This window comes from Macrobrachium rosenbergii, chromosome 5 (genome assembly GCF_040412425.1).
Source record: "Macrobrachium rosenbergii isolate ZJJX-2024 chromosome 5, ASM4041242v1, whole genome shotgun sequence".
Classification (NCBI taxonomy): domain Eukaryota; kingdom Metazoa; phylum Arthropoda; class Malacostraca; order Decapoda; family Palaemonidae; genus Macrobrachium; species Macrobrachium rosenbergii.
Genome location: NC_089745.1, coordinates 38,050,490 through 38,067,989, shown reverse-complemented (window position 1 = coordinate 38,067,989; position 17,500 = coordinate 38,050,490). Strand labels below are relative to the sequence as shown.

The window sequence follows — 17,500 nt, the reverse complement described above, 5'->3', positions numbered from 1 at the left end:
GCTGAGTCGGGAAGTTGGAAAAAACTCGCTGGTATGCAAGCAGGTAGCAGTTAGCTGGCCCAGGTAATTCCTTGGGTGCAGTTGCTCTCAGGCTCCAACTTCTTTTGACTTGTGTGGCCAGTGGGCAGCGCCCTTGCCTTTCAACTAAAAGACCTGGGTTCGATCCTGAGGTGAGTCAGAAATTTATTTCTGTTCCACGCGTGATTGTGTGTTGATTATGTGTATATATATATACATACGTGTGTGCATATATATACATACACACACACACACACACACACACACATATATATATATATATATATATATATATATATATATATATATATATATATATATATGTGTACATACAGTGTGTGTGTGTGTGTACATCTATGCATCCTCCCTTGTAAATTCGTCACCACGAGTCACAAGCGTGGTCCTACATAATTTTGCCCCAGGCGCTTACAATCTTGCCAAAACCGATATATATCCCACCATCCCTCCTACTTTACGATGCGTAGACGCAATAATAATAAAAATATATACGCATTCCGAAACAGACATTCCGAATTATATGTCAGGCGGAATCCTCAGCGACGTGAGAGTGCATTAAAGTAAATGTGGCACAGGAAATTTACAGAAACTCACAAACTTTCAGAGAGAGCGGAAAAATCTAATTTCGAGAAAGAACCCTCCGGTAAATGCTTGATATGCTGCTCACACCTCTTCCAGTCATGGCTCCTTGCAAAGGTGTGCGAGATCTTAAGGAGAGAGAGAGAGAGAGAGAGAGAGAGAGAGAGAGAGAGAGAGAGAGAGAGAGAGAGAGAGAGAGAGAGAGAGAAGAATCACATAACTGACGTAAAATGTTTCACTATTGTTATTTCTACTACTATTATTATTATTAATATATAGGTACTGCTATCGCTACTGTTACCTCTGAATAATAATAATAATAATAATAATAATAATAATAATAATAATAATAATAATAATAATAATAATAACTAGATTTAACCAGTATCTGTCTGAAGAACAGATATGGGTCATTTGACACTAACCATTACAAAATGGTATTGCATTTTAGTATCACCATTACAGCCACTGACTTAAAAAAGCTCACCAAAATCAGAAAATAATTTTGGTTACCCAAAATTCATCAACAGCCTTAAAAAAAATTGGGGGTCCTAAAATTCACCCATGACACTGAAAAAAAAAAGGGTCCTAAAATTCATCCATGGCCTTAAAAAAATTAAGGCATGTAAAATTTACCCATGACCTTGAAAAAAATCTGGGGCCTAAAATTCACCAATGACCTTTACAAAAAATGGTAAAATTCACCAATGACCTTTACAAAATATTGGAGGTTTAAAATTCATCATGACCTTGAAAGAAATTGGGTGCCTAAAATTCACCAATGATCTTGAAAAAACTGGGCTCTAAACTTTTTTAGGTCATTGATAAAATGATCTTGAAAAAAATGGGTGCCTAAAATTCACCCATGACCTCAGAAAAAAATTGGGAGCTTAAAATTCATCCATGACCTTAAAAAAATTAGGGGGTCTAGAATTCACCCCTGACATTGAAAAGATTTTTGGGGCCTAAAATTCATCCATGACCTTGACAAAAAATTTTGGGGGCCTAAAACTCATCCATGACCTTGACAAAAAATTTTGGGGGCCTAAAACTCATCCATGACCTTGAAAAAAAATTTGGGACTTAAAATTCATCCATGACCTTGGCAAAATTCAGAATTACAGGAAATGGGAAAAATTTCACCAATCTCCCTACGATAGATAATGACTAAGTTTCATCAAGTTAAGGGAAAAATTAAATATACAAATGGGCCTGAGACCTAGCTAAAACTTCAAGGTTAAAAACTATTAGGGACAAATAATCCCTTACGATTTCTTCAGTAACAGAGTGAATTAAAATGTTAGGTCAAAAATATTTTCTCAATATAATCGCCAACCTTCAAGGTTACACAGACCTGCCAGGTCTCATCCAACTGAAAGGAAAAGAAAGTGTTGAACTTGAAACTAACCTTTGACGTTGAATATTAGGTCCAAGTAAAATATTTTGTGAAAATACTCTCCAAACATTTTGAAACATTGACATTTAAATTATCACGCGACTTTGAAAAGTAGTTCATGGTCAAAATTATTTGGAATAATAATGGCTACTTACAAGGCACCTACTCTTTAGCGCACATATACCTAAAGAAAACATAAAAATAACCGTTAAAAGGTTCAAAATGGAGAGCGTTAAGGATTCAGGGCATCAAGAACATAGACTATAAATAAAATGTAGAAGAGCTGATGCTTGTAAATGATTCTCTGCTGATTGGTAGTAAGGAGAAGCTGCATAGTCTAAAGAAAGCCCACTGCTTTTGACCGAAAAATATGGGAGGGGAATGAAACTGTTTGATTCACCTAGGTATATATATGGGATCAGAGGGTTCAAGCGATACTGCGTTGATCGGTGGTAAGGGGAAGTTGCATGGACTAGAGAAAGCTCAGTGTATGAAGCTGGGAAGAAGAGTGACTGAGTGCTAGTGTGGATGGGAGAGGAACACAACTAGTTGACTTACCTAGGGTGAGGGTTCAAACGATGCTGTGGTGATTAGTGGTAAGGAGAAGTTGCATAGTCTAGAGAAGGCCCAACGTTTTTTAGATAAGAAATTAGGTAATCAAGAGAAGTAGAGTGTATGAAAGAGTATTGGCCCTAGTTCTTCTTTATTTAAAATGAAGAGAGTGGGAGCTTTTGACATTTATTTTCTATGCATTATTATATGTGGACTTTGGAGGGTTGCCACGATAAGAAACGAAGAAATGCATCAAAGTAAGAATGTGTTTGGGCGGTTTCGTCATGACAGAATAGAGACAACTTCAGTTAAAATAGATGAATGATTTGCAAGAGCCGATACTAACGAAGAAAATGAGGCAAATGGCTTGGGTGACTGTGAATAGTGCATGATCAGTTGCGTGCAGAGGGAGGTCGAACCTCTGTTCATGAGGATTTGGCAATAGTTAATTTTGTTGTTGCAAAGCCGCAGAATATTTTTTACACAGGGGTTCGTCTCTGATTTAACAGTGAAAGCACGAATAATGCACTGGAAGTTATTTCGTCTCCGTACAGTAAAGCACAGGGTTACCTTTCAATATGAGTAAATTATCTTTTTTCTTTTCTAATATCTGACCTCTTCTTCCTGTGTTTGATATTATCTTCCGTAACTCCTTTGAAATCAAAACCATATTCTTTGGAAGCTTGAATTTCCAAGTCAAAGGCCTCTTTAGGCTTGAGCCATGTGAATATGGGTTTATCTTCTGGGTAATAATAATATGAACAACAGGTTACGATAAAATTTTCGAATATGAACTTTTGATCCTTTCAAAAACTTTCCCATCCACTGATGAAGAAATCATTGCTATTTACTAATATGGACATAACCAATGATGCTAATTACAGCAATAAACTGAAATACATTTCATAATTTAAGAATATTACTAAATGAGATAAAAGATGGCAGAAGAAGAGCCAAATAACTACGGAATGGAAGGAGAACAATAATGATAAAAAAGTTTCGGGGCATAATGATTAGGTATAATAAGCGAACGGTGTAAATCGAGAAGAGGTATTGGATCTCAAGAAGAAAGGTCAAAAGAATCATTAAGACCAGATATCCACTAACGAAGGCCCCATCTCTTGCAATGCTTTTCTGACTGTCATATTTGCAAGGTAGCTTCCCTTTCTTTCTTTCTTTCTTTCTTTAGATCTTTAGCTGAAAACTTTTAAAGACAGAGTCCATAGACTATAAACCCCAGAGGGCTCCATAGCAGAATCAGCCTGCGGAGAGATAAGTTATAAGAAGTGACAAATAAATAAATATGAGGGAACAGAAAATAAAACCGATACACATGAAATTCAAAAGACGTCAGCAGCAGCAGCAGAGAGCAGGAATGGATTTGCTCCTGGCTTAAATATCTGAAGATCAGAAGGTTACACAACTGCACTAGACAAGCTATTCCTCATTTTAGCCGTAGCCAAGATGAAACTCCTAGTAAACTGAGTAGTATTAAACCCGATACCAGAAAGTGACACACTGCTTGCTGCAGGAGCATGTCTAGTCTTGCAAGCAGGCACAGCTTACTCGAATACCTTTCAAACCCAGTGCCTTCACTAGGCCCGCTTGCACCTGGGCCAAGGTTATGATTATAGATAAGAAAACCTTCACATTTCGGTGAAAGTTTTTCTACAACTTCATAACTTTTGAATTTTGCGAGGTGTGGTGTCCGTTGTCAGAAGGTATACGGAAATACCATTCAGATCTAGAGTTCCCATGCCCCAAGGTCAGAGTCGCATAAACAAAAATTAACATCATTTCGGTTATTTTCACTTTGATCTAACCCACTCGCCCCTCTATTTGATCCTGTGGAAAGGCTCAAAAATCCTGAACCTTTTCCAGTTTATAATTTACATTCAAGTTCTCCGCAACTTGAGTTGCCAAAGGTTACTTGGAAACCTGTAATCGAGTACAAATGTAAAATATTATTTTTCTGGTAATTCCCCGTGTGATTTGAACGGAACTGATATCAATTTCTGTCAGAAAAAGAGTGGTTAAACCATTACAATGCCCTCTAAGTCTAGCAGTAATGGGAGAGCGTAGTGGGAAGCTGGGTTTCTGAGTGGGGAAATACATAATCTGTTTTTGCAATGATTAAGTAATATCTTCAGAAACTATTATATATATATATATATATATATATATATATATATATATATATATATATATATATATATATATATATATATATATTTATTTATATATTTATAATATATATATATATATTTATATATATATATATACTTGATATATATATGTATTTATGTATGTATATACATACACACACAAATATACATATATGTATGTATATATATATATATATATATATATATATATATATATATATATATATATATATATATATATATATATATATATATATATATATATATATCTATATCAATGCGAAATTAACCTATTTACTCTTGTGTAAAACATTGCATTGTTAACTTAGCCTACTAGTTATTCTCTCACATAAATTTGGAACGACAGACAAATAGTAAAATAAATATAATTTGAAAACTTGAAATGTATCAAGAAAAAAGTTTAATTGCATTTTAGTACTGGGTTAGTATTATAATAAATGATACCGGTAACATCAGTAAAACAAAGTTCATGGGACTTACCTTTCTTTGCCTATGTGATCTCTTCTTCCTTGGTCTTTCCTCTTCGGAGAATTTCCATTGACATCAGGGCTAAGGATGACAGTGCTTCCTGAAAGTAGAAAAAAAAGCACTTGCTGTAGCTGGCATTGTGGAAAGTGTACCGACAATCAACTTTGCAAGTTAATAAACTTTACGCAGTCCCAGCAAGAGTTTAGTTTCAAAGCCTGGCTTGTGTCTGAACTCTGGAGAACATTTATATCTCTTAACCTTAGCGCTACAGTAGTTCTGTAACAACTAGTGGTTACTGAACTATTGCAGAACACAAAACACACTGGAGTGGCGGGATGTAAATACAGGACAAACCCTTCACGAGATCAATGATGTACAGTAGTACATCACATAATAACTGAAGCTACATTACCTGGCGTATCAGATTGCTATTTCAGACAGAAACGTCAGCAGTGTAAAGGTCCACACTTTTTCTGAGGAGGAATTACTTCTGATGCGCCAAGCATAGGAACTAGCCGAATGAAGCTACAATGCCTGGCGCATAAGAGTGCTATTTCAGTGCGGTAGGACTGTAACATCAGCAGTGCAAAGGTCCACAGTTTTACTGAGAAGGAACTACCTATTCTGATGCACCAAGCAGAGGAGACAACCTTGCCTTACTGTTGAGGCGTTTCATGATAAACACGTATTGTATTGCATCCGTGTTACGTACGTATGCCTGAGTGTTTATTTAAACCTTAATGATGGTCTACGCAGACGCGTATATGCCGTGATAGTTTTTACAACTTTAGTTAATAAGTCTTGTATACATATTGTACAAATACAATTAAAGATACATGTTAAGAATATACATTTGAATAAAGGTTTATGGCAATATTTAAAGAAACCTTACTTGATATTTGGTCAACGCAAAACAACTGCCACTTATTTAGCATATACATTATAGTTATGTATACACATACACACACACACATATATATATATATATATATATATATATATATATATATATATATATACATACAAATATAACACACACACACATATATATATATATATATATATATATATATATATATATATATATATATATATATATATATATATATATATATATATATGTGTGTGTGTGTGTTTGTGTGTGTGTGTGTGTGTGATATTTAACAGACTGACTGTCTGCTGGTCTGTTTCAATTCTATACAGCCACCCTTTCAAGTTTTTCCTTCTTTTTTTACATTAAATAGAAACAATTTTTCTAGCGAGAAACTAGGTAAAGACCTCCTCTGACGTTTTGAATGTATATGTGCGCCATACAATTCCAAAGGTCCGTAAAGAAGAGGGGGGGAACCGAGTTGGAGGTCGTGACCAGGAATGAACTCATTTGTAAGTTCCTCTCAAACGTTATGAATAACTCACTGGGGACCATATCTGCCTGGGTGGCTTTTTTCACAGGCTGGCTTACGCCACTTTTTTCTCCTGCTTAGCTTTTGGCTTTTACTCACTGTATTTTGATCTCCAGCGGAGTCTACTTACTATTATTATTATTATTATTATTATTATTATTATTAATAGGTAGTACACACTCTTTTAAACATGTAGTATTGAATTGTCACAGGCTATCTTAACCCACCCGTTATTCCTGCTTAAATTTTGGCTTTTATTAAATATACAGTATTTTGATCTCCAACGGAGTTTATTATTATTATTATTATTATTATTATTATTATTATTATTATTATTATTATTATTATTCATAGAAATCTCATTAACATGAGTATTTGGGGATTTCTTTATTATATTATTATTATTATTATTATAGAAGATCCTCTTTCAACATTAACATTGAAGGTCACTATTTGTTGGGATTTGGTTGAGCTCACCATTCGATGAGCCGGAGTTCGATTATCAAGAGTTATTTATTTCTTATTATTTCTCAGAATGTGGTTCGGATCCTCTGTTCCCGTTGCAAGTAACCAATTGGTTCTTAGCCACGTAAAATTGAAGGTGAGAGCTGTTAATCAGCTGCCTTGGTTTGTATAAACTAAGCTATATACAAATTGAGGTGATGCTGCAGCTGATGTTTCTATCAGGAAGCTCTCAATACTTGAAATTGATTATTATCACCTTATTACTAAATATTATTATTATTATTATTATTATTATTATTATTATTATTATTATTATGAAGATGAACTCTATTCATATGGAAAAAGCCCACCACAGGGGCCAATGATTTTAAATTCAAGCTTCCAAAGAATACGGAGTTCATTTGAAAGAAGTTACAGAAGATAACAGGAAATACAAAAAGAAGCGATCAGTAATTAGAAAAGAAAAAAATAGCAAATTAATAAATAAATAGATAAAAGATAGAAGAAAATCATTAGAATACAAGATGAATTGATTTAGGGTAGTAATGCGTTGCATCTTCGCTTGAACTTTTGAGATTCAAATTACACATCCTCAGGGAGACTTTTCCACAGTCCACCAATGTGAGGAATAAAGGACCTCTTTAACCTTATTACTGTTTTTTTCTCCTAAAACTGTTTTGGAACAGTTGCTTCGAACTGTTTTACAGTCTATCAAGAAGTTATCTACCTCTGTTGCAGCCTTAAATAGTTTTCTAACCCTATATGTTATTTTATCATCTTTCCTAACAGTCATCATGGAGTTTTCATCATTCACTGACCTTCATTTTTTCAAAAATAATTTCCCCTTGATTTCTGGAACCGAAAGGCTATTATTATTATTATTATTATTATTATTATTATTATTATTATTATTATTATTATTATTATTATTATTATTATTATTATTATTATTATTATATTATTATTATTATTATTATTATTATTATTATTCAGAGAAACAATAGTGTTGTTCTTCACTATTCATATGTAAGAAGTCCACAGGATCCACTGACTTGAATTCAAGCTTCCAAAGAATATGGTATTCATTTGAAAGAAGTAACAGAAGGTAAAGAGAAATACATAAAGAAATTAGTTATTAGAAAAGATAAACTGATAAATAAATAAATATACAAAAAATTAAATAACATATCAAAATATAAGGAGAATCGTATTAGGGTGGAAATGCATTGCACTTCGCTTGATCTTCTGAAGTTCCAATTGCACGACATCCTCTGGGAGGCTGTTCCACAGTCCAACGGTGTGAGGAATAAAGGACCTCTGGAACTGAGTTATAACCAGCAACATGAGGGATCAAATGAATCACTAATCCTTTGTCAGACTCTTGTATTTTAGTAGAACAACTGAATATCATAAAATTTTTGATGTGATTCATGGGACATTCCAGAAACCAAATGACAAATATAAATATTTCTCGTCGCGTCTTTTCATCTGATTAAGAATGCTGGTTTATCTGAACGTACATCCGGGATAAGACTTTGTAGGCTACTCATAAATTGAAATACTTTCCGCTCGCCTGCCATATCTTAGCAAGGGGCAAGATTATGCAAATGAGATTTAGAGGATTATTTTCGAATACGAGAAGTTTCTATAATTCTCATTCAAGGATTGATACACGCCAGAACGCCAGGGATTTAAGTGGCACCTCTCCTTGATCTGAATGCTCGGGCACAAATCACTTCATTACCATACTGAGCCGATTATGCTGAAGACAGACCTTCGTCTCAGAGTTCCAATAAGGAATCAGATGATTTTCTTCCTTTGTTTCTCTATATCTTCAGCTGAAAACTCTTATGGACAAAGTCAACAGACTATAGTAAACCCAAGAGGGCTCCAAAGGAAAATCAGCCTGCAGAGAGAGAGAGAGAGAGAGAGAGAGAGAGAGAGAGAGAGAGAGAGAGAGAGAGAGAGAGAGAGAGAGAGAGAGAGAGGTTATAAGAAAAGGTAATGAACAAATAAATATGAGGGAATAGAAAATAAAACCGGTACACTTGAAATTCAGGGACGAGAGCAGGAATGAATTTGATCCTCGCTTGAATATTTGGAGATCGGAAGTTTCCACAGCTGCATTAGGCAAACTATTTCACATTTTAGTTACAGCCAAGATTAAACTCCTAGAAAAATGATTACTGTTAAACCAGATGCTAAAAAATAGCACACCGTTTGCAACAGCAGCCTTCCTAGTATCTACAAAACTAAAGGAGGTCGCTGTGTAAAAGACTGGAAAATGAAGAAATCGGAAGTATCGGGAATGAAATGGTATGGCCATGTGGTAAGGACGAGTAGATAGGAAGGAGAGAGGAAGGATACACAAATACATAAAATATATACCAGTGAAATACTCGTAGATTTGGAAAAAATTATAAGCTTGAAAAAAGACACAATGCAAAAGAAAATGCAGCTTATTCGAGATATCATCACGATATTCATGTTTAAAGGACAAATTCATGCCAGCCATAGAATACAAGATATATATACATATACATAAAATATATACCAGTGAAATAGATGTGGAAAAAAGAAAACATGGAAAAAGATACTCTATACAAAAGAAAGTACTGTTTATTCGAGATAACATCACGATATTCATTTTTAGGACAAATTTTTATCAGCCACAGAACACAAGACATATATGTTGATGCATGAAATATACACCAGTGAAATAGATCTGGAAACAAAAGAAAACTTGAAAAAAGACACTCTGTACGAAAGGGATTTCGAACAAAACCCACAATCCGTGGCCCACGACAGATTCAATCTGAAAAGCACCAAAATGATGGCCAAAATATTCATAGCTCGAAAAAATTATGTGATAGGATACGACACCAGATCTTATCTGTATATGAGCATTCGAGAATAAAGAGGCTCTGTTGCTGAGAGAGAGAGAGAGAGAGAGAGAGAGAGAGAGAGAGAGAGAGAGAGAGAGAGAGAGAGAGAGAGAGATGCTACGCATTCCCATGAATCACCATGAGCTGTAGATACATGCAGATAGAAATAAATATATTCATGAGAAACCATAATTGAAGATATATTTTCCCGATGCAGTAAAGCCTCTTCTTTCATAATAAAGAGAAAGATGGAAAGAATGGTTATTCCAAAACAAACGAAGAAAATTATAAATGCATTAGAAATATATTTCTGAAAAGTACTACTCATTCAAAGGTTAATTCGTAATATCGTGTGTTGAGTAACAAAAATGAGAGAGAGAGAGAGAGAGAGAGAGAGAGAGAGAGAGAGAGAGAGAGAGAGAGAGAGAGACTGACTGAATGTAAGTAAAGTTGCAATCGCTATCTGAATCACGAATCAATACGTATTACCACAACTCAGGCAAATAATTATATATATACGAGACGAAACACAACTATTTTTCTATCAGTAATAATTTTAATTTCTTGTTAGGGGTTTACAATATAGTGGTCTATAAATCCCCAGCATTTTAAAATCGTAGAGTTAAATAAGAAAAAAACAATAAAAACGCCCACATACGCAGTGGTATTTCGCGTCAGGCAACTCCAGCCGTTTCTAATTAAGCTAACCCAGGTAAAAAGCTTTCTACCTGTTGACAGTCGGGCGCACACGAAATGGTGATCTGATTTAAGCGGGGATAGAGTTCATATTTGCTGATATAAAATGGGAGGGTGGGTGTATGTCTCTTTTCATGCAAATGGAACATTATTTGCATAAATAATCAACTCGGTTTTAATGATGAGTGTCGCAAAGGGAGGGTGAATTTCATACGTTAATTATGACGGTGGAAATTGCTTTTATACATACACGGGGGGGTTATCCAACTAAAACGTCAGTTATATATATCTACGTGTTACTGAAAATATTATTTCTGATAAGCTTGAAGCAAACTGACATTTAAATCACACGTAACAACATCAAAGAGAAATTCGTGGAAATATCATCCTCTTACCGAGTTTAATTTTGGAATTTGAAATTCCTTGGTAAAAACACTTAAATTTTCCATATTCTTCAAAGATACGAATCTTTTATAGCAGCAACAGACACTTCTGTCGTGGAAATGGTTATAATTTTATTGAATTGTATTTGGGGAAATGGTTATAATTTTACTGAATTTTACTTGGGGAAATGATTATAATTTTACTGAATTTTATTTGGGGAAATGGTTATAACTGTACTGAATTTCATTTTGCAATTTGAAATCCCTTAGAAAAACGCTGAAATTTTCCATTTCTTCAAAGAGACGAACACTTTATAACCACAACAGGAACTTCTATCGTGGAAATGGTTGTAATTTTACTGAATTTCATTTTGGGAAATGGTTATAATTTTACTGAATTTCATTTTGGGAAATGATTATAATTTGACTGAATTTCATTTTGGAAAACTGTTATAATTTTACTGAATTTCATTTTGGGATACTGTTATAATTTTGCTGAATTTCATTTTGAAATTTGAAATCCCTTAGTAAAAACGCTGAAATTTTCCATGTCCGTAAACAGAAAAACTTCTAGACTGAGGGGAGGTCATAGGATACTTGGATAATGGTAAATAGAAGCCATAAAATTAAGAAAGCAGGATATAGGGTTACTCTGATCATCTGTATTTATTTATAAGGCTTTAAAAGATAATATATTGTTAGTTGAGTCCTTAGGTTACCTAACAGATCACGATACTCAGACCTGTCCGTCATAAGTAGTTGGGTAAGACCATCATAGACTTTTTTAAATACAGCCGTCTCAAGGTAAAGCTACTTTTGAAAAGATTGTTTTACCTTTGACAGAAAATGAAAGACTGAACTTACTTCAGAAAGCTACCCCAGATTCATATTCAGTGTAAAGAGAAAATGTAATTGTGATTTGAAAGGAATTAAATCAGTTACATTGCCTACAGGTATTTGTAACTATTTATCATAGGCTAAAAGTGCATCCATCAGTCAAACTAAAGTAAACTGGGGTGCTTGTTGTGGCCTTCACTGCCCTGAGAACTCTACTAATGTCTTCCAAAGCTGTGAATTTCACAGACATATGACATCAACTTCAGTAATTTAAGAAATCAAAGTTTATAAATGTTGAATAATTTCCAAGGAAAAGCGTTAGTAATTATTATTATTATTATTATTATTATTATTATTATTATTATTATTATTATTATTATTATTATTATTAATCAGAAGATAAATGCCTATTCATATGGAAAAGGCTTGCAGGGGCCATTGATTTGAAATTCAATCTTCTAAAGAATACGGTGTTCATTTGAAGGAAGTTACAAAAGGTAGTAGGAAATAAAGACGAGATCAGTTATTATAAAAAATGATAAATTAATATGATACTGGATTTCCACACTAGTTAAAATTCTTACACGAGATAGTTCATTTAAAATGTTCCCAAGGCCTTTACGTATTTCTGAACGAGGGAAAAATGTCCAATAACTCCTTATGAATAATTGTACTTGCTAAAATGCACTTTTGTTGTATGTCCAGAATTTGGGAGGGTGTCCTTAGAATTTCATTTTTAATCGTCGCCTGTTTGACATTGGAATATGAGATAACTAGAGAACTTCCATCAAGTGTATGCCAATTATTTACTGGATGTTGTGATTCTTAGCTTGAAGAATTCGATTTCAAAAGTATATGTATTGTGACACTTCAGTGTATCTATACATCACTTATATGTTAAGGTAATATGGGAACTTTTAGAAACACGAGATATAAGTATACCACCTTCTCTTAATGGGGAGCACAGAATATTATTCTCTCTCTCTCTCTCTCTCTCTCTCTCTCTCTCTCTGCGCTACCACAACGAGCTTCTTACTCGAAGCCAACCAAATTTACCAAAATAGCAATCTCGGCAAAGTTAGGAAGTAGTTCCGCGTTCTTGCTAACGGCGTATCCTGAAATTTTGTTAACAGCAAAAGTTTGATAATGATATTTTCTCAATCAGTGAAGCTCTGTTTAGTTTAGATCATTATCATGATATCACATATATATATATATATATATATATATATATATATATATATATATATATATAATATATATATATTATATATATATATACATATATGTGTTTATTTACACACACACACACACACACACACACACACACACACACATATATATATATATATATATATATATATATATATATATATATATATATATACTAAATATATATATATACATATATATATATATATATATATATATATATATATATATATATATATATATATATATATATATATATATATATATATATATAAACCCACACACACACATATATTATCACTCTTATCACAGAAAGCAACAACATCTATCATTTCTTCTACCCCTCGGGTCAAAGTCCTTCTTTTCAGGAGAGAAAGAACCCCACCAGCATCCCAGCGCCAGGGAAAAAAATCCCAGAATTACAAGACTCATTTCGCGATCTCAACCGGTTGCCATTGCAACCACTGCACGGGTGTGAGAACGTAAGGTATCGACTCTGGAGAAGATCGGGGAAATTTTCGGAGGTTTCTCTTTATACTTAAAAGGAGATTTCGTTTGTTGAGAATATGGTCAGCTGATTAGACTAGCCATATTCTTTATTGTTTTCGAGATGCTTTGACGGAGTGTTTTTGCGAACAACTTTGGGTAGTTTGGTCCTGGGTGTCTTGAATGACAGTGGTATCATAATTAATGTATTCGTGTATATATATATATATATATATTATATATTTATATATATATATATATATATATATATATATATCATATATATTTATATATATATATATATATATATATATATATATATATATATTATATATATTTGACTCACATCTTGATCGAACCCAAGTCTTTCAATTGGAAGGCAAGGGCGCCACCAATGAACCACGCAAGTCACGAAAGAAGTTGGAACCTATAAGTGCCACCGTACCTGAGGCTTTGACCTGGACAGGCCAGGTAGTATTTCCGTTTTCCGTTCCACGCGTGATGGTGTGTTTATTACTTCTATCATATGTGTGTGTGTATATATATGTGTGTGTGCGCGTACGTGTATGCATATACACATAAATACATATAAGACACAATAGTCCTTACCGTAAAAATTTTTAAAAATCAGTTTAGGTAACCCAGAAGTACCTCCACACACTTTTCCACAATTTTCTGCTATGTTTTATAATAAAAAATAAACAAATAAAAAAACCTGGCGGATCTCCTCCCCATTACAGTAAGCAATTTTCCCTTGGAAATCACTTCTAAATCACTTTAAAATCACTTCTAAATCTCTCCTCAGTTCGAGTTATTGCTTCCGAAGAGCAGGCAGATTGGGAGATTGAAACTTCGATCTATCAATTTTTGAGAGGCGGTTAGTGACTTTCTTTTTATTTTTTCCTTTTTTTGGTCGTTTGTGAAGAAACCTCTTTCAGTGAGGTTTTTTTTCACTCGAGTGAAAGAGAGAATGTTTAAGCTGTAGAGAGATAGACTGTTTACTTAGTGTTTATGTAGTGTTTACATTTTGTATGTGATATAAGGAGAATTGAGGGGTGAGTACGCATACACACACATATAAACAGACACACTTGCACACATACGTATGTAACTATGATAGCCACAATGACCTCTCAACTTCTCGAATTCTTCACAATATTTGGATACTCTTGTCACTACAAAGCCTCAGATCCTAATACAAGAACTATGAAGTAATTCTGATAAGTCTGGTAGCAGGGTTCGAACCTGTATCCAGAGAATCAGAACGAGGTTACGTTGCCGACCTGACCACGGCAACGTGACTTCGTTCTGATACTATGGATGTGCGTTCGAATCCTACCATCGGATATCAGAATTACTTCCGGTTTCGTGCATTTGGATCTATGGCTTTTTAGCGATAAGGGTATCCAAAAAGCGTCAAGAATTGAGAAGTTAAGAGCCCATTTATTTTCTATTGCAATTACTCAACCATACACACACATATCATGATATTTCATATATATATATATAATATATATATAATTTTAGGTTATATGAGAAAAGATATATATATATATATATATATATATATAAACATTTTTTCTCTCTCTCTCTACATATATAAATACTTCTTTACTCACACACACACACATATATAACTATAAAGTTATTGTAATATATAAATTATCATTCATATAATCTTTATAACTAATCCTATATATATTATATCTGGAGAGTGTATACTATATATATATATCAGTTTGTAATCAAAGTAAAACAAAATATCTCTATTAGTTCAGTGTTAGATTTACTAATAGGTTGAACTTTTAGTTGATAATATATCCATATATATATTGAACCAGCGACGGACGATTAATCACTACAGTGACACACACAACCAGTCGGCCGACTGGTTGGTGTGTCACTATATTCCTATCCGTCGCTATATATCCGGCCGATATATTAGTGTGTCACTGTAGTCCTGATTCCTCGTCCGTCGCTGGTTATATCCCACGACGGTGGACTTATATCAACTAAAAATTTTTCTCTCTCTAACTCTGTAAAATATAAATACTCACGCAGAGTGAATTGATATTAAACAGGTTTGTACACACATTGTATATGAATCACGGTGATGTGATAAATAGTCATATATATATATATATATATATATATATATATATATATATATATATATATATATGTTTGAGTGAGTACTACATACCACTCACAAATGCATTCACGATGCACCACATAAAGAAATAAACTGCGATAGAGTTATCCATTTTAAAAACGTCTTTTGTCTGAGCAATAAAGATCCATTTTGTTTATCTCCCGGTTGCCATGGAAACGAGTGCATACACTGGCAGAGAAAGACATTCGTTTATTACAAATCAATCAGAATCAGAGAGGGAGATTCTTTTTCATGGGTACAGCAGAGGTGTTCCTAAAACGCTCAAGAGAAGAAACGTTTGTATTTACCGTAAATCACAAACATTCGTCATACACAGCAACTCACGAGCGCTGGTCAATGGCCATCAAACGTTTATGACAAAAAAACTTTTATGATAAACAAACGTCTTTTATGACAGCAAATAACACACTATTATGATAAACAAACATTTATGATAACGTTTATGATAGCAAACGTTTATAATAACAAACGCCTATAAGAATAAACGTTTATAATATTAAACTTTGATGATGACAACCGTTTATGATAAACAAACTTTTATAATAGCAACCGTTTATGATAAACATTTATAATAATAAACGTTTATAATAACAAATTCTATAATAAAAACGTTTATAACAAATGTATGTAAGAACAAACAAATTTATATGATAAACAAACGTTTATGATAACAAATTTTATGATACCAACATTTATGATAACAAACTTTTGAAATAATAAACGTTTATGATAAACAACGTTTATGACAACAAATGACTGTAATAACAAAGTTTATAATAAAAAACTTTTACGAAAAAGAAACGTCTATAACAACTAACATTTATAAGAACAAACTTATGGTAAACAAACGTGTTGCAAGTTTATAATGACAAATGTTTATAATAATCTGTAATTAATGTATTTCTAAGTGTTGCGAGAACTACTTAGAAAAAATATTTAAACAAGTCTCCTGAAAGTGTTTCGTAATATGCAAATTATGATTTATGGTTTATGAAATGCTGGCTGCCAAGACAAGCCCTGGGCCACTTTCGGCTATTCCGTGGCCAAGCCAGTGAAAAGACGGAGCTGGAGAGGTTGGACAGCAAGATAAAGAGATCCAGAAAATAATGAAAGAAAAAGTGCAAAGTTCTTGAGGTGGAACTGGGAGGAAGCTCTGCAGCTGGACTAAGAAATAACAGTTGGAGAGGCTGGACAGCAAATAGGGACACTGAAGACGGTTAAACCTCATTCTCCGTGGCTCTTTGTTTTTTCCTTGCCCATTTATTTTCTTTGCAGCTCTCCCATCACACAAAAGCATGAGATTTCATACTTAAGTGCACCAAAGAATCTAATTTTAGGTTAGTGAGAAAAATCAGGATTAGTGTGGGTCAAGGAAGTTTTCCAAAATGGAAAACTTCTTTACTCAATTTTGGAACTGAAAGTTATTGTACGTATTGTACAACTTTCGAATGAATAACCGTAACATTCTTTGGAAGCTTGAATTTCAAGTCAATGGCTCCCGTGATGGGCTTGTTCCATATGAAAAGGGTTCATCTTCTGAATAAGAATATTAATAATAATAATTGATATACATCCTGAATATCATGGAGACAGCTCAAGAAATATCCGGCCAAAATGTAAGGATCATCAGTAACACGTTGAACTCCCTGCACAAACATACGCATACACTGTACTCTCTATGCCCATTTCCCATTCATTCCCGTACTTGGGCATTTTAAGGATACCATCACAAACAGCCTAGAA

At 33.6% G+C, this 17,500-nt stretch overlaps 1 protein-coding gene and 1 long non-coding RNA gene across 20 annotated transcripts in view; one reads left to right on the top strand and one right to left on the bottom strand.

Annotated features, from left to right (window-relative positions):
* LOC136838671 (uncharacterized) overlaps positions 1–17,500 on the bottom strand; it is a 526,494-nt gene that overhangs the window by 126,105 nt on the left and 382,889 nt on the right. For both annotated transcript variants that reach the window (XR_010853079.1, XR_010853080.1), the window contains one exon: positions 5,230–5,317. This is a non-coding gene — a long non-coding RNA (uncharacterized lncRNA). The remainder of the gene's footprint in view (positions 1–5,229; positions 5,318–17,500) is intronic.
* LOC136838668 (GTP-binding protein GEM-like) overlaps positions 1–17,500 on the top strand; it is a 282,807-nt gene that overhangs the window by 107,587 nt on the left and 157,720 nt on the right. The gene's annotated exons all lie outside the window — the stretch shown is intronic.